General features: G+C 40.3%; 1 protein-coding gene and 1 non-coding gene across 5 annotated transcripts in view; one reads left to right on the top strand and one right to left on the bottom strand.

Annotated features, from left to right (window-relative positions):
• NCK1 (NCK adaptor protein 1) overlaps window positions 1-25,674 on the top strand; it is a 95,463-nt gene that overhangs the window by 14,309 nt on the left and 55,480 nt on the right. The window lies entirely within an intron of this gene.
• LOC116273899 lies at window positions 1,211-1,317 on the bottom strand. The gene has a single exon (XR_004182403.1). It is a non-coding gene; the product is annotated as a U6 spliceosomal RNA (small nuclear RNA).

Genomic DNA, 25,674 nt, shown 5'->3' with positions numbered 1-25,674 from the left:
GCTTGAGGGTTGAAGGATGGCCACTAGTTTTTTGTTTCATTTTGGTGTGCAGGAGCAGACTGTCATTCCCCTATTTTTGATAGAGTACTTGGACCTTTAATTATACTGGTGATTCCTAGTTCAGGGACTCTGAATAAAACAAAAACAAGGCTGGACATGGTCATTCACACCTGTTAATCCCAGCACTTTGGGAGACTGAGGCGGGCAGATTGTCCGGAGCCCAGTAATTCGAGACCAGCCTGAGCCATGTGGTGAAACCCCATCTCTATAACAAATACAAAATTTAGCTGGATATGGTGGTGTGCGCCTGCCTAGCCCAGATACTTGAGAGCCTGAGGTGGGAGGATTGCTTGATCTCAGGAGGCAGAGATTGCAGTGAGCCAAGATGGGGATTGTGCCATTGCACTCCAGCCTGGGTGACAGAGTGAGACCTTGTCTCAAAAAACAAAACCAAAACCAAAAAAGGCTTTCTGGGGAATAAACCAACAGACTTCTGTTACTGAGAGTGGGTAGCCAACCATCAGGTAGATTTGGGTAGCTTCTAAGGATGTGTCTGCTTCTCAGGCAGCTTTCACCCAGTCTTCCTTAATTTCCTCTTCCATCCAGTTCAGGCAGTACCACCTGGTGCTGCCAATTCCTGTATGTTTGGAGGATTCCAAGATATAAATTGGGGTTTTCAACTCAGGGTTTAGGCTTCACCTTTCTAGAATGTACTAAGTGAGTGAGTTACCAGTTGTCCATCTTTTAGCTTCTGAAATTTTGTTGCTACTGTTTGCTTGTCTGTATATTTTGCTCTTGTGGGTTTCTTTAAAGAAAACATTTATGTATTAAATCCAGTTTTAATTATCACCTCTCCAAAACAGTTATTTTTACTGCCCTAAGATAAGAATGGTTTTTACATTTTTAAAGGGCTGGGGAAAAAATGGATATGTGACAGAGACTCAAGTCCACAGAGACTAAAATATTTACTTTTCTTTTTAACAGAATGAGTTTGTTTACTCTATCCTTGTTATAAAGTTCCTGATTTCCTTTAATAAAGCTATTTTTAAACTACTACTACTTTTATTCCTATAAAGAAACTTCAATTTATAATCCTGAAACTTCCTGAAGCTCTCTGATTTAGTCTAATGCATATGATGGAAGTTACAAGTAAAAATTGCTAGGATATACTCTGGCCTCCAAGGGATGAGATACATTTTTTAAAAAATTTAAAAATATGGAACACTTCACGAATTTGTGTGTCCTCCTTCTGCAGGGGCCATGTTAATGTTCTCTGTATCATTCCAGTTTTAGTATATGTGCTGCTGAAGTGAGCACAAGATACTTCTTTAATAGAAAATCTTAAAGAGTAGGAAAAGCAAAATGTTGAAAAAAGAAATCACAGAACACATAATGTGTATACACATGCATTGTTCTTGTCATCTAAATGCAGAGCATAGGAGGCTCATATACTTTAAAGAGGGCTGATTTTTTAAAAAAGGCTCATTTAAAATATGATTTGAGCCTATTCTTTTGGGCCTACAACTGCCCGTTTCCCCATTCTTCATAGTTAGCATATCATAGCTGCGGGAATAAATTGGCTTTAGTTAAGAAGGTGAGGCAGTAATATACATATATTTATATATACATATATGTGTGTGTTGTCTGTATTTGTATATTTTCCCGTGATGTCAGAGGTGAGAGGGATAATTAATGTGGGTCATGTGTTATACTCAATTACATTGTTCAGGAAATAGAGTAAAATGTGTTTTTAAGTCTTGGCTTCCAGAAGGCTCAGGTATGTTTCATCTTAATAGTATGAGCAATCTAATTTCTAGTAATTATAAAAGGCTTCTTGTATAATTTTGTTTTTCTTTCCTCTAAATGATGTCTTTGTCATTTATTTTTTTTTTAGACTTTTGTTTGTTTTTGAGACAGGTTATGGCTCTGTCACTCAGTTGGAATGCAGTGGCGTGATCTTGGCTCACTGCAACCTCCACCTCCTGGGCTTAAGCAATCCTTCCACCTTAGCCTCCCAAGTAGCTGGACTATAGTCAGGTGCCACCATGACTGGCCAAGTTTTGTAATTTTTGTAGAGATGGGGTTTCACCATGTTACCCAGGCTGGCCTCTAATTTCTGGGCTCAATTGATTCACCTGCCTTGGCCTCCCAAAGTGCTGGGATTTACAGGTGTAGGCCACTGTGCCCGGCCAGTTTCTATGAACATGTAAATTCATGCACAATTGAAAAAAAATGGGATCGCATGCCATACTTTGTTTTCTAGCTTAGCTTTTATAAACATCCTTCCGCATCAGCGTATGTATAAATCTAAAGGTGTTTTGTTTTGTTTTTTAAGCCAAAAAACTTTGCCTATTTTGTTTCTGTTATAAAGTTCCTGATTTTCTTTAATAAAGCTGTTTCTCCTTTTATTCCTACAAAGAATATACTTTTTTTTTTTCTGAGACGGAGTCTCACTCTGTCGCCCAGGTTGGAGTGCACTGGCGCAATCTAGGCTCACTGCAAGCTCCCCCTACCGGGTTCACGCCGTTCTCCTGCCTCAGCCTCCCGAGTAACTGGGACTACAGGCGCCGCCACCACGCCCGGCTAATTTTTTGTATTTTTTAGTAGAGAAGGGGTTTCACCGTGTTAGCCAGGATGGTCTTGATCTCCTGACCTCGTGATCCTCCCATCTCGGCCTCCCAAAGTGCTGGGATTACAGGCGTGAGCCACCGCGCCCGGCCACGCATTTTTTTTTTTTTTACGTGGCTGAAAACTTCATTTTTTTCCTCATCTCTAGTATGGGAATAATACTTAAAGGGTAGCTGTAAGGCTTCAGTTAGAATTTACAAATCAGTGTAACTGCTAAGCAGTGTTTGGTATCCATGAAGAGCCTGTCTGGATCTCCCTTCCTGCCTAAGATCAATTTCTAAATGTAAAATAACTGGTTTCGAAGATACAGATGTTTATTTAAAATGTTGCTGACTGTTGCCAAACTGCAATCTGGAAAAGACATTCCAATTTACACCTTTACCACAGAGTTTCTTTCTTTGTTTTTTTTTTGAGATGGAATCTCGCTCTGTCACCCAGGCTGGAGTGCAGTGGCGCGATCTCCGCTCACTGCAAGCTCCGCCTCTCGGGTTCACGCCATTCTCCTGCCTCAGCCTCCTGAGTAGCTGGGACTACAGGTACCTGCCACCAGGCCCGGCTAATTTTTTGTATTTTTCAGTAGAGACGGGGTTTCACCATGTTAGCCAGGGTGGTCTCGATCTCCTGACCTCGTGATCCACCCGCCTCGGCCTCCCAAAGTACTGAGATTACAGGCGTGAGCCACCGCACCCGGCCACCACAGGGTTTCTTAACTGTGTTACCATTCTTTCTAATCTTTGCCAGTATGGTAGGCAAAAAATGGACAAAACTAAAAGGAGAATTAGACAAATCGGTAAGCATAATATGAGATATTTCAGCATGCCTCTCTAATTAGAATAATGAGACAAAAATATATAAAAGATTTAAACACTAATTATCAAATGAATCTGATTGACATGCATTAAACATTTCACCTAATACCTACAGAATGCAAACTTTTTAAGTGCCTATGAAAGTTTTTCCCAAATTGACACATGCTGGACAATAAAAAAGTCAAAATGATCAATTCTTGAGTATTTTCTGACATGTTGGAATTAAGCCAGAAATGGGTTACCAAAAAAACTAGAAAATTGTCAGCTGTTTGAAAATAAGCAATATATTCCTGAGTAATTCAGGTATTAGAGAAGAAATAACATTAAACTCTTTTGAAAAGAACCATGAAAATATAGTATAGCTTAAAGAATGTGTATAGAGCCATGCTTAGAGGAAGAGTTACAGCCTTCAGATCTATACATGAGAAAGAATGAAGGCTAAAAATAATTGAAAGGACTTCTAAGTAAAAATGTCTCAGTGAAAGATGCATTTACAGCCGGGTACGGTGCCTCACACCTGTAATCCCAGTACTTTGGGAGACCGAGGCGGGCAGGTCACGAGGTCAGGAGATCCAGACCATCCTGGCTAACATGGTGAAACCCCGTCTCTACTAAAAATACAAAAAATTAACCAGATGTGGTGGCAGGTGCCTGTAGTCTCAGCTACTCTGGAGGCTGAGCCAGGAGAATGGCGTGAACCTGGGAGGTGGAGCTTGCAATGAGCCGAGATTGTGCCACTGCACTCCAGTCTGGGTGACAGAGTGAGACTCTATCTCAAAAAAAAAAAAAAAAAAAAAAGACACATTTACTTTTACTCCCTTTGATAGCCCAGCAAGGTGACAGTAAAGGATACTTTTAGAAGATTTGAACTACACAAGTGGAGAGAATGAAAAAAGAGACAGTAACAATAAAATTTGGAAATTGGAAAGCAAGTGAACTGGTGATAAACTTCTTAGTAGACTTAAAAATGTTCAATCCTAACTGGCAGGAGCAAAAGTAGAAAATACTCCTCAGGCTCAGGAATTGGTAGCATCAGGTATTTTTGGCAGGGAGGAGGTGAGAGTGGTGCTAAAAATAGGAGGGTTTCTTGAAAATCTGTTTAAGAAGCAGCTCAATCATAATAGCCCCAAAGTAGAAGCAACTCAAGTTGTCCATCAGCTGATAAGGTTACATATAATGTGTATCTGCACAATTGAATACTATTTGGCAGTAAAAAGGAATACAGAACTGATACATGTTATAACATGATGAACCTTGAAAGCATTATGCTGTCAAAGAAGCCAGTCACAGACAACCACAGAATTGTATGATACATGCTATAACACAAATAAACCTTTAAAACATGCTAAGTGGGCCAGACACGGTGGCTCACACCTGTAATCCCAGCACTTTGGGAGGCCAAGGCGGGTAGATCACTTGAGGTCAGGAGTTTGAGACCAGCCTGGCCAACATGGTGAAACCCCGTCTCAGCTATAAACACACAAATTAGCTGGATTTGTGGTGGCGGGCACCTATAATCCCAGTTACACGAGAGGCTGAAGGAGGAGAATCATTTGAACCAGGGAGGTAGAGGTTGCAGTGAGCCAAGATAGCAACACAGTACTCTAGCCAGGGTGACAGAGTGGGACTCTGTCTCAAAAACAAACAAACAAACATGCTAAGTTACTAAAGACCACATTGTATGATTCCATTTGTATGAAGTGTCCAGAAATTGTGTATTTGTAGAGATAGAGTGGTTGCGTAGGACTGGGAGTAGGGGAGGTTAGAGGGAAATGGGAAGTGACTCTAGGGTATGGAGTTTCTTTTTGGGGTGACAAAAATGTTCTAAAATTCATTGTGGTAATAGTTGCACAACTCTGGACAGACTAAAACATTGAATTGTACTCTTTAAATGAGTTTTATGATATCTGAGTTATATCTCAATAAAGCTTTTTTTTTTTTTTTTTAAAGAAAGCTTGAATCTAGATTCCTTCGTTAGTTTGTATTGCCGAATGACTGCCTTCTTGAATACCCCAGCAGAAGACTGACGATTGTTTCTGACACTGAGGGTGGGCAGTAGACACAATTGGAGGTCAAGCGTTCTACAGAAAACACTGAATTAAGTTGAAGCGCTCAGTATTGAGACCCTTACTGAGGCCTCTTCTCTTTGGCTTCCAGAATTCTGACAATCAAGTAGGAATTTGGAGGATGGTTCTCTTACTAGCCCAAGAAGAGAATCTATGTTATTTACAATAGCTTTTATGACCCTCCTTTTAAATATGAGGAGATAATCAAGTATCACCAGGCATATGAAGAAAACTTCTCATATAAGAAACCAAAAGAAATAGAAAAAAAAACTGGGAACGATCAGAATAACAAAAAAAAGGCTCAATAGAACACTCAATAGAAAGGTTGAAGTTAGAGTAAAGGAGTCCTTTCATAAAGTACAGGAAAAGATGGAAAATAAGTGAGAAAAGAAAAATAGTCAGAGGTCAACTTTCAAATAACAGAAGTACTAGTAGACATCAGAGAAAAGAAGGAATTCTCAGTAAAATATTCAAGAAAAATTCCCAGAATCAAGGAACATGATTTTGCAGAATGAGAGGCTCTCTGGGTACCCTGGAAAAATGAAAGAAAATAGATACACACTTTCAATTACAGTCCAGTCAGGAAAATAGAGACCACACCAATTACTGTAACAGAATCTAAAATAAAGAGTTGTTTAGTCAGATATGGGTTGAGTTACATCTCCCTCAAAAAGATATGTTGAATTCCTAATCCCTAGTACTTAAGAATGTGACCTTATGTGCACTATTCACGATAGCAAATACTTGGAAACAACCCAAATGTCCATCAATAATAGAATGGATAAAGAAAATGTGGCACATATACACCATGGAATACTATGCAGCCATAAAAAAGGATGAGTTCATGTCCTTTGCAGGGACATGGATGAAGCTGGAAACCACCATTCTCAGCAAAATACCACAAGGACAGAAAACCAAACACTGCATATTCTCACTCATAAGTGGGAGTTGAACAATGAGAACACATGGACCCAGGGTGGGGAACATCGCACATTGGGGCATGTTGGAGGGTGGGGGCTGGGGGAGGGATAGCATTAGGAGAAATACCTAATGTAAATGATGAGTAGATGGGTGCGGCGAACCAACATGGCACATGTATACCTATGTAACAAACCTGCACGTTGTGTACATGTACCCTAGAACTTACATATATATGTGTGTGTGTATATATTTATGTGTATATATATGTATATGTGTGTGTGTATATGTGTGTGTGTATATATATATATATGGCCGGGCGCAGTGACTTACACCTGTAATCCCAGCACTTTAGGAGGCCGAGGCAGGCAGATCCACGAGGTCAGAAGATCGAGACCGTCCTGGCTAACGTCGTGAAACCCTGTCTCTACTAAAAATACAAAAAAATTAGCCGAGCGTCGTGGTGGGCGCCTGTAGTCCTAGCTACTCGGGAGGCTGAGGCAGGAGAATGGCGTGAACCCAGGAGGCGGAGCTTGCGGTGAGCTGAGATTGCTTCACTGCACTCCAGCCTGGGCGACAGAGTGAGATTCCGTCTCAAAAAAAAAACCAAAAACAAAACAAAACAAAAACAAAAAAAACCACCTTATTTCAAAATGGGATCTTTACAGAGGTAAACAAGAGGTTATTAGGGTGGACCCTAATCCAGCATGACTTCAGACCTTTTACAAAAGGGGGAGATTTTGACACACAGACAGAACACCAGGGAGAAGATGACTATCTACAAGCCAACTAGAAGGGAGCCTGGAGCAGATTCTTCCTAGCATCTTCACAAAGAACATGTTCCTGCCTGAAGTACCTTGATTTCAAACTTCTGGCCTCCAGAACAGTGAGAATGTGTTTCCTTGATGCTGCCACTTGATATCTCATGGATATCTTGAACTTAAGACAATCAACAAACTTTTTTTTTTTTTTTTTTTTTTGAGGTAGCGTCTTGCTCTGTGACCCATGCTAGAGTGCAGTGGTACAAACATGGCTCAGTGCAGCCTCAACCTCCTAAGTTGAAGGGATCCTCATGTTTCAGCTTCCTATGTAGCCAAGACCACCTAGGTGTGTGTGCCACCATACTAGCTAATTTTTAGACCCTTTGTGGTGATGGAGTTCTCACTTCTTTGCTCTAGCTGGTCTTGAACTCCTGGGCTCAAGCAGTCCTTCCACCTCAGCCTCCCAAAGTGTGGGGATTACGGGTGTTAGGCTACCACACCCAGCCAACAGACTGTTGATCCCTTCATTCTTAAACTGCACTCCAGGTCTGCTTTCTGCCCTCCACCCTACATTTGTTCATTCCTGTCTTTATCATTTCATTAAATGGTATTGCCATCCACTCAGTAGCTAGAAGCCAGGTGTCATACTTGATACTTTTCTCTTCCTCATTCTGACTCTCACATACTTCCAGTCCATCAGCAAATCCTATCTTTTCTACCTCCAAATACATCTTGAATTCTTCTGTTCTCTATTTGCATCACCACACCACTCAAGTCAAGCAACCATCATCTCTTCACTTACACTGTTGGCCTCTTACTTTATTTTATTTTTTGAGACAGAATCTCACTCTGTCACCCAGGCTGGAGTGTAGTGGTACAGTCTTGGCTCACTGCAACCTCTGCCTCCTGGATTCAAGCAGTTCTTCTGCCTCAGCCTCCTGAGTAGCTGGGACTACAGGTGCTCGCCACTATGCCCAGCTGATTTTTGTATTTTTAGTAGAGATGGGATTTCACCATATTGGCAGGCTGGTCTTAAACTCCTGACCTCATGATCTGCGCGCCTCGGCCTCCCAAAGTGCTGGGATTACAGGCGTGAGTCACCATGTCCAGCTTCTATTTTTATTGTGGTAAACTGCATAAGCGTAAAGTTGAACTTCTTAACCATTTTAAGTAAATAGTTCAGTATTGTTAGTTATGATCGCATTGTTGTACAACCAGTTCCCAGAACTTTTTCATTTGTAAAACTGAAACTGTATGCATACTAACAACTCCCCAAGTCTCCCCTCCGCCTAGCCCCTGGTAACCACTGTTCTTTATGTTTCTCCTTTATGTTTGTGTAAATTTGTTTGCTCTAGGTATCTCATATAAATGCAGTCATATATTGTCTTTTCATGACTGGCTTATTTCACTTAATGTCTGAAGGTTCACTTAATGAACTGAAGGTTCATCCATTTTGTAGCACATGTCAAAAATTTTCTTCCTTGTTAAAGCTGAATAATATTCCATTGCTTATATATACCACATGTTGTTTATCCATTCATTTGTTGATTGAGCAGCTTGGGTTGCTTCCACATTTTAGCTGCTAAGAATAATGTTGCTATGAACATGGGTGTAGAAATACTTGTTCAGGTTCCTGCTTTCAGTTTTTCGATATACACTCAGAAGTTGAATTGCTGGATTATATGGTAAACTATGTTTTATTTTTTGAGGAACCACCATACCATTTTCCATAGCAGCTGCACCATTTTACATTATCACTAACAGTGCACAAGAGTTCTAATATCACATTTTCACTAACACTTGTTTTCTGTGTTTTTTTTAAATAGTAGCTATCTTAATGGCGGTATCTCTGTGGTTTTGATTTGCGTTTCCATCATGGCTAGCGATAATGAGCATCTTTTCATGTGCTTGTTGGATATTTGTATATATTTTGAGAAATGTCTATTTCGTTCGTTTGCCCATTTTTCATTTGGGTTATGTTTTTGTTGAGTCTGAACTGGTCTTCTTATTTTTACTTTTGTCTGTCCACTTAACTCATTCTTCACACAGCAGCACACAACAGCCAGAGAAATGTTTTTAAGATTTCTGCATAAACGATATAACAGTAAATCTTACATGGCAGCATAATACAATGAAAGTTTACATTGCTTTCTCACATCACAGGGTGTGTGTGTGTGTGTGTGTGTGTGTGTGTGTGTGTTGAGGGGCACCTTTGCTTCATGCAGTCACTTGGAGCATAGGCACCTGTATCTTATGTCGCCACCATAATCAGCTTTGGCTTCTCAGATTGTTTTGGAAGGGGTAGTGTGTGTGGAGAAAGATTTTAGGGTCGAGACTAGAAGTGGCTTATATCACTTTTACCTTCTCAGTTCCATTGGTCAGAACTGAGTCATGTGATCTTACCTAATTGCAGGGTTGGCTGGGAAATGTAGTATAGCAGTGTTCTAATGAAGAGAACACAGTCATTAGTGAATACTAGCAGTCTCTGTCACAGCGTATATTGGATTATAATTTCCTTGCTTAAAACCCTTCTTATTACATGACTTTTTTAAAGACAGAGTCTCATTCTGTTGCCCAGGCTGGAGTGCAGTGGCACGATCTTGGCTCACTGCAACCTCTGCCTCCCGGGTTCAAGCAATTCTTGTGCCTCAGCCTCCCAAGTAAATGGGATTACAGGCATGCGTCACCGCGCCCAACTAATTTTTTATGTTTTTCAGTAGACACAGCGTTTACCATGTTGGCCAAGGCTGGTCTCGTACTGCTGGCGTCAGGTGATCTGTCCACTTTGGCCTCCCAAAGCGCTGGGATTACAGGCGTGAGCCCCCATGCCTGGCCTACTTCTTATTACTTCTTATTACATGTAGAATAAAATTGGCCTGTCTGTCTCCCAACCTCACATTGTACCACTTTTGCCCTTGTTCTCTAGCCACGTTAGACTCGGTCATTTTCTATAACGTGAGTTTTTTTCCCCCTCCTGGAACTTATGTGCTTTGCAGTTTCTTTCGCTTGGAGCACTCTACTTTAAATATTTACATGACTGCCTCCTCGTCATCCTTAAAATTTCCACTTAAATTTTTTATCTCTAACTAAAAGCTCTAATGAGAGTAGCACTCATATTCTCTGTCCTTTATGATAGCACTGCATTAATCTTTGTCATAGCATTTTTTGCAACCTATAAAATATTTTATTTGAAAATATTTTATTTCCTCTGCTAGAAAGAGGTGTCTGTCTTGCTCACTGTTGTATCCCTGCATTAACTGGCCAGTGCTTAGGATACATTAGTCATTCAGTAGATATGTTGTTGAAGGGAATCTGTTACATAGAACAGACTGAAATGGAGATAGTTGAATTTTAACCAAGGCCTCTTATGATAATTTAGGTGAGTTGCTGAGGGCTTGAGTTTTAGTGGTGTCAGTGTAAATGGAACAGAAAAGGATGGATGAGAGACATTTCAAGAGAAAAACCAACACAAATTGATGTGTGACTTAAGGAGCCTGGGTGAATTGGAAGATAATGATTTATAATTAACAGATTGGTAAAGAGGATAGAAGAGCTGGATTTTTGGAGATGATGCATATTCAATTTGAGGTGATGGCAAGATATTTAAGTAGAAATATTGAGGAACAGTAGCTTGGATTAGAGAACACAATTGAAATTACAGAGCCTAGGCCAGAGGTGATACGATGAAGTTGTCATAAAAATGAACAAGCTATCTAGAGAGAGGGTATATGTGAGAAGAGCAGATGGCTCAGTGGAAGGAAAATGAGGAGCCAGAAATGGAAACCAGAAGCAGGTGGCATGGAGGGAGGGAAATCAATTTAATATAGGGATAAGGAAACCAGTAGTTTCAAGAAAGAGGGATGATTAGGTTGGCTGCCTCCAGTATAGCTATTCCTTGTCATATGCATTTGAAAGTTCTGAAATGTTACCTTTTATTAAGTAGTTTGAGATCAGAGGGTACCATGGGTTTTATTTATTCTGTAAGAAAGTATAGTTTAACGAGAATGATAGAGTACAGCTTTGAGTTATTGTCTTGTCTTTTTTTTTGAAACAGGGTCCTTGCTCTGTGGCCCAAGCTGGAGTGCAGTGGCACAGCCTCGCTCACTGCAACCTCCATCTGCTGGGTTCAAGCGATTCTTGTGCCTCAGCCTCCCAAGTAGCTGGGATTACAGGCACCTGCCACAATGCCTGGCTAATTTTAGTATTTTTAGTAGAGACAGGTTTTCACCATGTTGGCCAGGATGATCTCAAACTCCTGACCTCAAGTGATCTGCCCATCTCGGCCTCCCAAAGTGTTGAGATTATAGGTGTGAGCCACTGCACCTGCTGAAGTTCTTATGTTTTAGAGATATTTACTTAAATATTTATAGATGAAAATGTTTATTTTTTAGAGATATACACAAATATTTACAGACAAATTTTTAGAGTTATACACTGAAATATTTACAGAAAAAAGTTTTTTGCTTCAAAATATTTCAGCAAGGAAACAGGAATGGGTGAAAATATGGATATTGTGGCCATGGACAAGTGACCATGAATTGATGATTTTAGCTACATAGTGGGTTTAAGGGGGGGTTTGTTCTCTTCTTTAATCTGTGTTTGAAATTTTGCATAATAGAAATTATGAAAGGAAGGAATTGTCTTTTCCAGCTATAACCTTGGGCACATTACTTAAACTTTTTTGAGACAGGGTCTTGCTCTGTCACCCAGGCTGGAGTGCAGTGGGTCGATACTCTTCAGCTCGTTAAGTAGCTGGGGCTACAGGTGCGTCCCACCATGACTGGTTAATTTTTGAGTTTTTTGTAGAGACGGGATTTTGTCATGTTGCCCAGGCTGGCCTCGAACTCCTGGGCTCAAGTGATTTCGCCTGCCTCGACCTCCGAAAGTGCTGGGATTACAAGTGTGAGCCACTGCGCCCAGCGTAGTTAAACCTTTGAAGCCTTAGTTTCTTCAGTTAAAAATGGTGTTATTAATACTGATTTTATCAGTTTGCTGTGGTGATTAATGACAATGTATTAAAACCACTTAGCATGCTTACTCGGTGCACTCATTGTCCAGTAACTATTTCTGAAGTGAAATACAGTGAGATAATACAGTTAGGCATCAAGGTTAAGGGGTTTGTAACAGGAGAAAAGGTTCTGCGCTCTTTATAGCAACCTTTCTTAAGAGATATGTTCTTTTTAGAATGCTGTAAAGTTGGAATGACTAACTTAAAAGCTTCCATAGACATTTATTTATTTTGGCATGTTTTTAGTAGGAGTTTTCTCATCTGAACATGTACAAAAGCAGCAGTACAGTGGTATTTCATCTGTTCTAAACCACATCCTTTTACTGAATCTTATTCCAGAAGCATTTATAAGGCGGGTGTCCCTTTGAAAGACATTGTCCTTTAAAATAGTTTGAAAGTAAATTTTCAATTAACATTAAAATCAAATGAGGGAATACTTAAAATGGAAGCATGGGTTAATAAAATTGTATTAACACTAACTTCTTAGAGCACCTGACTTAAAGTATATGTTTTTTGGTAGTAACTTGGCTATAGGTAGTATATAGTTATCGTTTTATTTATTCTTTTGTGTTAAAACTTGGTTATGGATAGATTATACTTGTCCTTTGGTATCCATGAGGTATTGGTTCCAAGACTCCTTGCAGAGACTAAAATTTGAGGATGCTTGAGTGTCTTGTGTAAAATGGGGTAGTATTTACATATAACCTATGCACATTCTCCTGTATACTTGAACTCATCTTTAGGTTACCTAATACATTGTAAGTGGTATTTAGGTAGTTAATACTGTATTGTTTAGGGAATAATGACAAGGAAAAAAAGCCTGTATACGTTTAGTACAGGCCCTTTTTTTTCCCTGAATGTTTTAAATCCACAGCTGATTGAATTCGTGGATGCGGAACCCATGGATACAGAGCCAGCTGTACTAAGAAATTGCTGTCAGAGTCTGTAGATGTCATACAATTTTGTCTCCAGATAAATAAGAGACCTGTGAACACAAAGGAAACTTTTCCTTATGCCTTTTAATTCTCATGTTTTTAAAGTTTGTTCATTTTTTGTTTAGGGAACTTTAATGAGTCACTTAAGCAGAGTTTGGAACTGTCCTGTAGCTACATGATCAGTCATTTTTTTCCCTATCTTTCTTTTCTTTTTTTCTGACATGGAGTTTTGCTCTTATTGCCCAGGCTGGAATGCAATGGCGCAATCTCAGCTCACTGCAACCTCCACCTCTTGGGTTCAAGCGATTCTTGTGCCTCAGCCTCCCAAGTAGCTGGGACTACAGGCGTGCGCCACCACACTTGGCTAATTTTTGTGTTATTAGTAGAGACGGGGTGTCACTATGTTGGCCAGGCTGGTCTCGAACTCCTGACCTCAGGTGATCCACCTGCCTCGGCCTCCCAAAGTGCTGAGATTACAAGCATGAGCCGCCGTGCCCAGCCCCTATCTTTTATATTGTATTTTATTTCTATAGAAATAAGGTTTCACTGTGTTTTCTGGACTGGAGTGCAGTGGCTATTCACAGGCACCATCATAGTGCACTGCGGCCTCCAACTCTTGGCCTCAAGTGATCTTCTCACCTTACTCAGGAGTGCACCGCCATGCTCAGCATTTGTTTTCTATCTTAACATAAAATGGAAAAAAGTTACTGTTGCCTTTTCTTCTGATAAATAGCAGCCTAAGTAAGACTGGTAGTTTGGAATAAAGGATAAGTTACAAAGGCAGGAAGGTGAGGAAAGAATTGTTTAAAAATGAAGGTAAGAAGGAGAAAAAGAAGTTGAGAGATAAAGTTTATATTTTCCTGAGCTTTAATATCATCTTGCAGTGAATTAGTTGAAAATTGCTTTGCCAGTTACATGTAATTGGTGACTTTTAAGTTATTTGCCACCTGGAACAGACATAACTTCTTTAACATAAAACTCAGATAACAACTGTCATTGAATTTGTGTTTCCACAAAATTGCTGGTGGAATTTTTAGCATTAGGTAGGAGAATAGGACAGGGAAAGACAGCTATGTCTCAGACACTGTACTGTTTTACCTATTTTGTTAAGTCCTCACAGCAATCCTGTAGGTAGGTGTTATACTGAGGCACAGAGTTTTGATAACTTCATCAGTGTTACACAGATAATAAATGACAGAGCAAGAATTCATACTGTAATGTTTCTGTTCTCGTTATCTTTTATTCATTGCCTTTGTTATTCTTTCCTTCTTCTCCTTCTCCTTCTCCTTCTCCTCCTCCTCCTTCTCCTCCTCCTTCTTCTCCTCCTCCTTCTCCTCCTTCTCCTCCTCCTCCTCCTCTTTCTCCTCCTTCTCCTTCTCGTCTTTCTCCTCCTCCTCCTTCTTCTCCTCCTCCTTCTCCTTCTCCTTCTTCTCCTCCTTCTTCTTCTCCTCCTCCTCCTCCTTCTCCTCCTCCTTCCTCGTCCCCACTCCCCCCTTCTCCCCCCTCTCCCCTCCTCCTCCTCCTCCCCCTCCTCCTCCCCCTCCTGCTCCGATGGAGTCTTGCTCTTGTCGCCCAGGCTGCAGTGCAATGGCATGATCTCTGCTCACTGCAACCTCCTCCTCCTAGGTTCAAGCTATTCTCCTGCCTGAGCCTCCCAGGTTGCTGGAATTACAGGCACCTGCCACCACTCCCAGCTAATTTTTGTATTTTTAGTAGAGACGGGGTTTTGCCATGTTGGCCAGGCTGGTCACGAACTCCTGACCTCGTGATCTGCCTGCCTCAGCCTCCCAAAGTGCTGAGATTACAGGCGTGAGCCACCGTGCCCGGCCCCCCCATGCTTTATTTTATGATTCCATTCAGTTATTAGTCTTGTTGGTTTTTAAAAAAGTTTTATTGAGATATGATTCACATACTATACAGTTCACTCATTAAAAGTATACAATTCAGCTTTTAGTATATTCAGAGTTGTGCAACCATCACCACAATATTAGAACTTTTTTTTTTGACACGGCGTTTCGCTGTGTCACCAGGCTGGAGTGCAGGGGCGAAATCTTGGCTCACTGCATCCTCTGCCTCCTGGGTTCAAGTGATTCTCCTGCCTCAGCCTCCTAAGTAACCAGGACTCCAGACGCCTGCCACCACGCCCGGCTAATTTTTTGTATTTTTAGTAGGGATGGGGTTTCACCATGTTGGCCAGGATGGTGTCAATCTCTTGACCTTGCGAGCCACTGCACCTGGCCTTATTAGAACATTTTAATCACCTCCCAAAACAATGCCATACTCATTAGTTGTCACCCCTAACCTTCCCTCTCTGCGTCCTAGGAAACCGTTAATCTGCCTTCTGTCTCTATACATTTGCTTATTCTGAACCTTACATATAAGTGGCATCATATAATATATGGTCCTTTGTGACTGCTTTCTTTCACTTAGCTCAGTGGGGTTTTTTTTGTTTGTTTGTTTTGTTTTTTTCTTTTTTGAGGCAAGGTCTTGCTCTGTCGCTCAGACTGTAGTGCAGTGCTTGATCACGGCTCACTGCAACCTCTGCCATCCAGGCACAAGTGATCCTCCTGCCACAGTCTCCTGAGTAGCTGGGACTGCAGGCATGTGCCACCATGCCAGGCTAATTTTTTTTTTTTTGTAGAGATAGTCTCACTATGTTGCTCAGGCTGGTCTTGAACTCCTAGGCTCAAGTGATCCTCTCACCTCTGCCTCCCAAAGAGCTAGGATTATAGCATGAGCCACTGCACCCAGCAACTTGATGTTTTTAAGGTTCATCCATGTTATAGCACATACTATTACTTCATTCCTTTTTATTGCTGAATAATACGTAATTTTACAGTTAATACCACATTTTATCCATTCATCAGTTTACAGGCATTTGAGTTTTTTCTCCCTTATGGCTATTACAAATAATATGGCTACTGGCATTCGTGTACATGTTTTTGAAAAGTTATTGTGGTAAGATATGTGTAACATAAAATTTACCATTTTAACCATTTTTAAGTGTACAGTATTAAGTATATTCACATTGTTACGCAACCATCACCACTACCTGTTTGCATAACTTTTTCATTTTTGCCACCTGAAATTCTGTACCCGTTAAACAACAACTCCCAAGTCTGCCATCCCCCCAGCCTCTGGCAACCACCATTCTACTTTCTGTCTCTATGAATTTGACAAGTCTTGGAACCGTGTATAAGTGAAATAAATCATACAGTATTTGTCCTTTATGACTGGCTTATTTCACTGAGTACAGTGTCTTCAAGGTTTATTCACATTGTAGCATGTGTCAAAGTTCCTCCTCCACCAAAGGCTGGTACTTTTCCACTGAATCTATATTTACCACATGTTGTTTACTCATTCAACTGATGATGGACACTGAGGTGGAGTTTTGCTCTTGTTGTCCAGGCTGAAGTGCAGTGGCACGATCTCTGCTCATTTGCAACCTGCGCCTCCTGGGTTCAAGTAATTCTCCTGCCTCAGCCTCCCAAGTATCTGGGATTACAGGCATGGGCCACCACGCCTGGTTAATTTTGTATTTTTAATAGAGATGGGGGTTTTGCCATGTTGGTCAGGCTGGTCTTGAACTCTTGACCTCAGGTGATCCACCCGCCTCAGCCTTCGAAAGTGCTGAGCCATCACGCCTGGCCTGATGATGGACACTTCGGTTGCTTCTACTTTTTGGCTATTGTGAATAATGCTGTTACAAACATGGGTGTACAAATATCTATTTGAGTTCTCACTTTTACTTTTTTTGGGTTTATATCCAGAAGTGAAATTGCCTGGATCATATGGTAATTCTGTTTCTTATTTTTTGAAGAACTGCCATATGGGTTTCCACAGTGGCTGTACCATCTTATCTTCCCACCAGCAATGCACAAGGGTTCTAATTTTCTACATCTTTACCAACAATTGTTATTTTCTGTCATCGTCATCTTTTTTTAAATAGCCATGGTGATGGTTGTGAGGTGGTATTATCTCATTGTGGTTTTGATTTGGATTTTTCTAATGGCTAGTGATATGATCATCTTTTCATGTGCTTATTCACTGTTTGCATATCTTCTTTGGAGAACTGTCTATTCAGTTCCTTCCCCATTTTTGTGTTGGACTTTTATTTTATTCTTTTTAGAGACAAAGTCTCACTGTATCACTCAGGCTGGAATGCAGTGACATAATCATGGCTCATTGCAATCTCATCCTTCTGGGCTCAAATGATCCTCCTGTCTCAGCCTCCTGAGTAGCTAGGACTATAGGTGTATGCCACTGCCTGGCACATTTATTTATTTTTTGTAGAGATGGGGGTCTCACTATGTTGCCCAGGTAGGTCTTGAACTTTTTAGCCTCAAGGGATCCTCCTGTCTCAGCCTCCCAAAGTGCTGGGATTATAGGTGTGAGTCACCACACCCAGCTGGATTGTTTGTTGTTGTTGTTGACTTGTAAGAGTTCTTTATCTATTCTGAATTTCAGTGTCCTGTCAGATGTGATTCCAAATATTCCTTTCTGTAGGTTGCCTTTTGACTGTATTAATTTAGTGTCCTTTCATATACAAAGTATGTTAAAAGATCTTAATTTTGATGAAGTCCAGTTTCACTCTTTTCGGTCACCTGTGCTACTGATGTCCTGGATTATCTGAGTGGGTTCTGGTAATCACATGAGTCCTTATCAGAGGGAATCAATTAGTCCAAGAAAGGGATGTGATGATCAAAGCAGAAATCTTGATGATGCGACCAAGAGCAAAGGAATGTAAGCAGCTTCTAGGAGCTAGAATAGACAAAGAACAGGTTCTTCTCTAGAGCCTCCTGAAGGAATGCAGGCTTTGATTGTAGCTTTGTAATCTACTCCATCCAGGCTGCTGCAAATGCCAAGCATGCCTGTAAGACCTGTTTTAGACTTAATGACCTGTAGAACTGTAATGACCTCTAGAACTGAGTAAGTTCTTTAGTGGTGATTTCTGAGATGGGTACAACTATCACTCAACAGCAATGTACACTGTACCCAATGTGTAGTCTTTTATCCCTCACACCACCACCCTTATTCATATGCTTTTGCGTCCTCATAGCTTAGCTCCCACTTATGAATGGAGACTATATGACGTTTGGTTTTCCATTCCTGAGTTAATTCAGTTAGAATAATGGTCTCCAGTTCCATCCAGGTTGCTGCAATTGCCATTATTTTATTTCTTTTTATGGTTGAGTAATAGTCCATGGTATATATACACACCATATTTTCTTTACCCACTCGTTAATTGATGGACATTTGGGCTGGTTCCATATTTTTGCAGTTGTGAATTGTGCTGCTGTAAACATGCATGTGCAAGTATCTTTTTCGTATAATGACTTCTTTTCCTCTGGGTAGATACACAGGAGTGGGATTGCTGGATCTACTTTCAGTTCTTTAAGGAATCTCCATACTAGTTTACATTCTCACAAACATTGTAAAAGTGTTCCCTTTTCACCATATCCGTGCCAACATCTATTTTTTGATTTTTTTTTATTGTGGCCATTCTTGCAGGAGTAAGGTAGTACTGCATTGTGGTTTTGATTTGCATTTCCCTGATAATTAGTGATGTTGAACGTTTTTTCATATGTTTGTTGGCCATTTGTGTATCTTCGTTTGAGAACTGTCTATTCATGTCCTGAGTCTGTTTTTTGATGGGATTGTTCTTCTTTTGCAGATTTGAATTCCTTGTAGATTCTGGATGTTAGCCCTTTGTCAGATGTATAGATGGTGAAGATTTTCTTCTACTCTGTGGGTTGTTTACTCTGCTGATTGTGTCTTTTGCTGTGCAGAAGCTTTTTATTTTAATTAAGTCCCATCTCTTTATGTTTGTTTTTGAGGCATGAGACTGTTGATAGAATCTACATCTTGCTTTGCTCAGATTGGCTTAAACCCTACATAGATTCTAATCCATCACCAAGTGTTGACATCTTCCATGGAAATTTGAGAAGGGTTAGTGATATAAGCCAGTGGTACCTGTTGCTTCTACTGGTATTGAGGCAGGAATTACTATTCATCATTACCTTCTTTTACTACCTATTCTAGATTTCCTTTATGCTGGGCCAGCATTTAAGCTGGTTTAAGTTGCTTGTGTCCTTTAGGCTTCCATCCTTGTGGGACTTGAGCCTTTAGTTGCCTTGCCTGTTTTGAGCTATGGTTGCTGTAATTTCCTGTTTACCCTATTACCAAGCGTGGAAATACCCTGCATTCCAGACAGATTGCTCCCTAATCCCATTGTGTACAACAGGTCCTAATAATCAGGGTCTCTTATCACTGCTAGTATATTTATTCCTTTCTTTGCCTGCTTGTTCATCAGTATGAGAAGCCCATAGTGACCAAGTGGTGATTGTGGCTTTAGGCTCTGTGAACCCCTACTGTGGAAGCATTACCCTCAGGATCTCTAGTACAGCAGAGATTTTAAATTGTGGGGATAGGAAATCCACATGCTGTAAGTGCGTTACTGGGAGTGATGGTGAAGAGTCAATCTAACTTCTCTACACCTTGGTTTTAAGCCCGTGCATCTTAGGTAGTAGGGATATAATAGCCTAGCCATTGGTTCAGTGCATATGCTGCATCCCAAATGACCAGCAGAATGACTTCTTAATCGAGCTTTTAATTTAATGCACCACTTTATGATTTTGTTAGCCTCACAGTTTCTAGGTGATGTGGTATGTGGTGTAGGACCAGTGGATGCCATGGTCATGTGCTTAATGTTGTATCTTCTTGCCCATTAAACGAGTCCTTTGGTTTGAGGTGATGTTAAAGTGAATCCCAGATTGGCAAAGCAAACATTTTGAAGCCATTGAGGTACTGTAAATGTCCAGAGACACTCAGGGTTGGAAAGGCAAACTCATTTCTATAGTAAGTGTATATCCTACTTCCCCTGGAATGCAAAGGTTCTAGTTCCATCCTGCTACCTGCTCAGTTCTGTTCTGGTAAGTTGTTTCCTGCATTTTGCTGTGTTCCTAATTTTGCTAGATTTTCTTCTCTTATTAGTACTTTTAATTATATTTTTCAGAAATAAGCTGATGTTTTTGTTTTGTTTTTTTGAGATGGAGTTTTACTCTTGTTGCCCAGGCTGGAGTGCAGTGGCGCTACTATCTCGGCTCACCACAGCCTCCACCTCCCGGGTTCAGGCAATTCTCCTGCCTCAGTCTCCCAAGTAGCTGAGGTTACAGGCATATGCCACCACGCCCAGCTAATTTTGTATTTTTAGTAGAGACGGGGTTTCTCCATCTTGGTCAGGCTGGTCTTGAACTACTGACCTCAGGTGATCTGCCCGCTTCGGCCTCCCAAAGTGCCAGGATTATAGGCATGAGCTGCTGCGCCCGGCAAGCTGATTTTTTTGCTAATGGGGATGTGCTGAACAGTTTTCACTTTAACATAGTCAACTATATGATTCCATTTGTATGGAATTCAAGAAAAGGCAAACTGATGACAGCCTATCAATGCTTGCCAGTCTGGAGAGAAATGACTGTAAAGGGGCATAATATAACTTTTTTGGGTGATGCAAGTGTTTTAGATCTTGATTGTGGTGTGGGTTACACGACTGTATACATTTGTCAAAACTCATTAAACTGTACACTTAAAATTAGTTTTGTAGGTGAATTATATCTCAAAGCTGATTTTGAAGAAATAAGAGGAAATTAATGTACTTATCCTTTTCCATAATATCTTTTCCTTTGTGGTTTATGCTTTTTGATTCTTAAGTTTGAGAAACTCTTCTCTACTCTGGGTTTTTTTTTTTCCTAATTTTCCAATTCATTAATTACTGCTATTTATTTCCCTTCTTATCTCAAAATAAGATATGGTAAGACATACAGAGACCAAAAAGACTGTCATGGAAGAAGAGTTTTGTACTCACTGTTACCTAGAAACAGGAGACAGGCATGTTATCGAAGGCCCCATGGGAAAGCACCAAGGTTGGTCAGGAAGCAGAAGGAGTAGAAAAGCGTAGGCCAGAGCTTATATTGTGGTTTCTGTGGAAAAGAATGGGCGACTGGGCGCGGTGGCTCATGCCTGTAATCCCAGCACTTTGGGAGGCCGAGGTGGGTGGATCACGAGGGCTAGATATCGAGACCATTCTGGCCAACATGCTGAAACCCCATCTCTACTAAAAATATAAAAATTAACGGGGTGTGATGGGGTGTGCCTGTAGTTCCAGCTACTGGGGAGGCTGAGGCAGGAGAATCGCTTGAATTCAGGAGAAGTGGAGGTTGCATTGAGCAGGGATTGTGCCATTGCCCTCCAGCCTGGCGACAGAGCGAGACTCCGTCTCAAAAAAAAAAAAAAAAAAAAGAGCAAGACAGGGTAGACAAACTTGAGTAAATTTGGATCATTTGAAAATTTTGGTGGGTTCTGGGTTATAGGTATGGTCCCTGGTTGGCCGGTACCTGGCCCTGGGGTATATTAGGGCAGAAGGAATACTAGCCTGGTGTGTGAGAGTTATTTAAAGAAAATGGTTGTGGTATAGACTCTAGATTGCTTAGTTGCATATCAGAGGTGTGTTCAGAGGCAAGCTGCTTGCTATCTCTAGGAATTAACCCTGGGAGGTACAGTCGCTCCCGGGTTTGTAGAACCCAAGATGTCAAAACATCATAAAATGTAGAGAAAATTTAAGAAGATTAACATACTTATGTTTTCTTTAGGTTTACTCTTTTTTTTTTTTCCTAGTTTCTTGATTGAGTATATTAGTTAAGCATATTCAGTCTTATTGTTTTGTTTCAAGAGCATTAAGACTGTAATTTTAGCTGAGCTGCACATTTTGATGGCATGGTATATTTATTGTCATTCAGTTCTGATTTTTATAGTTTATCATTTTAAATTTAGAAGTTCATTTCTAAGTTAACAAATATTTGAAAATGTTGATTTCAACATTATATCGTGGTTAGATATAATGTCTTAGATAACTAAGTTCCTTGAACATTTTTTTGTTTTTCATTGTGACTTTATTTTGAAAATGTTTCACATGTACTTGAAAATAATTATATTTTTATTTTTTTGTTTGGTGGAGGGTTCTTTATATAACTTAGATCAAATTTTCTAACTTTGTGGATCAAATATTATATCTACTTACTGATGTTCAGACATTCTGATCTATCTGTTTCTAATGTAAGTAAATTAGAGGCTCATGCAGTGATTGAAGATTAATTTTTTTCTTGGAACTTTCTTTTTGCCTTATTTTGATAGCTGTGTATAAGGCTTTGGTATGTTTTTAGTTTATTTTATTATTTTATATATATATCTCTATATCTCATGTCTCCATACCTTCTAATATTGCAATAAAATTGTTTTGTCTGATGTTAAAATTGCTATAACACCTTTTTTTAAAAATGGCCATACCACTTTTTTTTAAAAAAGGTTTGCCAGAATTTAGTTTTTTTCATCTTTTCTTTGTTAATGTTTTAGTTCACTTTTATAAACAGCTTTAGTTGAATTTGTGTGTTGTTTTTATTTTCTATTACTTTATTTTATTTTTTTTGTTTTTTGAGACCGAGTCCCACTCTGTTGCCCAGGCTGGAGTACAGTGGCGCAGTCTCGACTCACTGCAACCTCTGCCTCCTGGGTTCAGGTGTTTCTTGTGCCGCAGCCTCCCGAGTAGCTGGGATTACAGGCGCACACTCCCACACACCCCGTTAATTTTTGCATTTTTAGTAGAGATGGGGTTTTGCCATGTTGACCAGGCTGGTCTCTTAACTCCTGACCTCAGGTGATCCTCCCACCTTGGCCTCCCAAAGTGCTGGGATTACAGGCATGAGCCACTGTGCCCAGCCTGTATGTTATTTTTGTTATTTTCTGTTACAAATGAGTTAAATTCATTCACATCTATTTTGATTATGATGTATCTAGATTTTTGTCATGTTGCTTTGTTTGCCATCCTTTTTCTTTGCTTCTCTTCTCCTTTCCTGTTTTTTGTTTTTTATTGATACATAATATTTTACATATTTATGAGGCACATGTGACATTTTGTTGCATAGGATGTGTAGTGATCAAGTCAGGGTATTTGGGATATCTATCACCTTGAGTATTTATAATTTCTATGTTTTGGCAACATTTAAAGTCCTCTTTTCTATCTACTTTGAAATACACAGTTTTGCTAACTGTAGTCACCCTACTCTGCTATAGAATATTAGAATTTTTATACTTTAACAATATGTTTGTGTACATTGACCAACCTCTCTTCATTACCTACCACCCATGCACCCTTCTCAGACTTTGGTGTCTGTCATTCTACTGTCTACCTCTATGAGATCAATCTTTTAAACCCACTGAATGAGTGAGAACATACTTGTCTTTCTAGTCCTGGCTTATTTCACTTAACATAATGACCTCCAGGTCCATCCATGTTGCTGCAGATGACATGATTTCATTCTTTTTTAATGACCAAATAGTATTCCATTGTGTATATATGCTGCCTATATCCATTAATCTGTTTTGTTTGTTTGTTTGTTTTTAAAGACAGGGTCTCACTCTGTCGCCCAGGCTGGAGTGCAGTGGTGCAATCATGGCTCACTGCAGTGGGTAGCTGGGACCACAAGCTTACCCACCACACCTGGCTAATTAAAAAAAACATTTTTTTGTAGAAATGGGGGTTTCACTATGTTGCCCAAACTGGTCTCAAATTCCTGGGTTCAAGCAGTCCTCCTGCCTCGGCCTCCCAGAGTGCTAGGATTATAGACCTAGCACTGTACCTGGCCGTGTGTATCTGTTGATGAACACTTAGCTTAATTACATATATTTGCTATTGTGAATAGTGCTACAATAAACATGCAAGTGCACGTATCCCTTTGATACACTGATTTCTTTTCCTTTGGATAACTACCCAGTAGTGGGATTGCTGGATCGTGTGGTAGTTCTGTTTTTAGTTTTTTGAGAAATTTTCATACTGTTTTCCAGAAAGTATGTACTAATTTACATTCTTACTAACACTGTGTAAGAGTTCCCTTTTTTCTATCCTTACCAGTGTCTTTTTTGTCTTTTCTTTTCTTTTCTTTTTTTTTTTTTTTTTTTTGAGACGGAGTCTCACTGTGTCTCCCAGGCTGGAGTGCAGTGGCGCGATCTCGGCTCACTGCAAGCTCCGCCCTCCGGGTTCACGCCATTCTCCCGCCTCAGCCTCCCAAGTAGCTGGGACTACAGGCGCCCGCTACCACGCCCGGCTAGTTTTTTTTTGTATTTTTAGTAGAGACGGGGTTTCACCATGTTAGCCAGGATAGTCTCGATCTCCTGACCTTGTGATCCACCCGCCTCGGCCTCCCAAAGTGCTGGGATTACAGGCTTGAGCCACTGCGCCCGGCCATATTTTCTTTTTATTTATTATTTCGAGACGGAATCTCACTGTTGCCCAGGCTGGAGTGCAGTGGTACGATCTCAGCTCACTGCAACCTCTGCCTCCCAGGTTCAAGTGATTCTCCCGTCTCAGCCTCCCAAGTAGCTGGGACTACAGGTGTGTGCCACCATGCCTGGCTAATTTTTTGTATTTTTAGTAGAGATGGGATTTTGCCATGTGTTGGCCAGGCTGGTCTCAAACTGCTGACCTCAAGTGATCTGCCTGCCTTGGCCTCCCAGAGTGCTGAGATTACAGACGTGAGTCACCACACCTGGCCTTTTTTGTTATTTAAATAATAGCCACTTTAACTTGGGTGAAATGATATTTCATGTGGTTTTCATTTGCATTTCCCTAATGATTAGTGATGTTGAGCATTTTTTCATATACTTGTTTGCCATTTGTATGCCGTTTTTTGAAAAATATCTATTCATGTCCTTAGCCTACTTTTAAATGGGATTATTGGTGGGGATTTTGTTTTTGTTGTTAGAGTTCCTTGTATATTCTAGATATTAGTCACTTGTTGAATAGTTTGCACATATTTTCTCCCATTCAGCAGATTGTCTCTTCACCCTTTTTTTTAGACAAATGCTCACTTTAATCACAATTCTAAATTAATTATTTTCACATTAACACAGATGTTCCCATAAACTGAGAAGAATTAAGTATTATACATTTTTAAATGGTTAATATGATTTGAAAATTTTTTATAAAAATTGATCAGAAGCTAGTTGAAATTCCCACCGTAAATATAAAATATTGGTTACAATTGTTTTTCACAGTAAACTGAGATCTAAGCTTCCTAAGAAGCTGTATTATCTAATATCATAATAGGGATGGCTAAATACTTGACAACTACTTTCTGAAGAACTGGCTTAACAAAAAGTTAATATTTGAAGAAACAGCTTTTCCCTTGTTTATAAGAAAAAGGCTAACATTTTGGCAAAGCTCTCATTTTATAGTGTGGACAATCAGAAGCAGGTGGATGTTGGTGGGGCGCGGTGGCTCATGCCTGTAATCCCAGCATTTTGGGAGGCCAAGGCGGGCAGATCACTTGAGGCCAGGAGTTCAAGACCAGCCTGGCCAACATGGTGAAACCCCGTCTCTACTAAAAATACAAAAATTAGCTGGGTGTGGTGGTGGTTGCCTGTATTCCCACCTATTCGGGAGGCTGAGGCATGAGAATCACTTGAACGTGGGAGGTGGAGATTCCAGTGAGCCGAGATTGC

The sequence above is a fragment of the Papio anubis genome, chromosome 2 (assembly GCF_008728515.1).
Source record: "Papio anubis isolate 15944 chromosome 2, Panubis1.0, whole genome shotgun sequence".
NCBI classification, from domain to species: domain Eukaryota; kingdom Metazoa; phylum Chordata; class Mammalia; order Primates; family Cercopithecidae; genus Papio; species Papio anubis.
The sequence above is the reverse complement of the archived record's forward strand: the minus strand, read 5'-3'. Positions and strand labels throughout refer to the sequence as shown.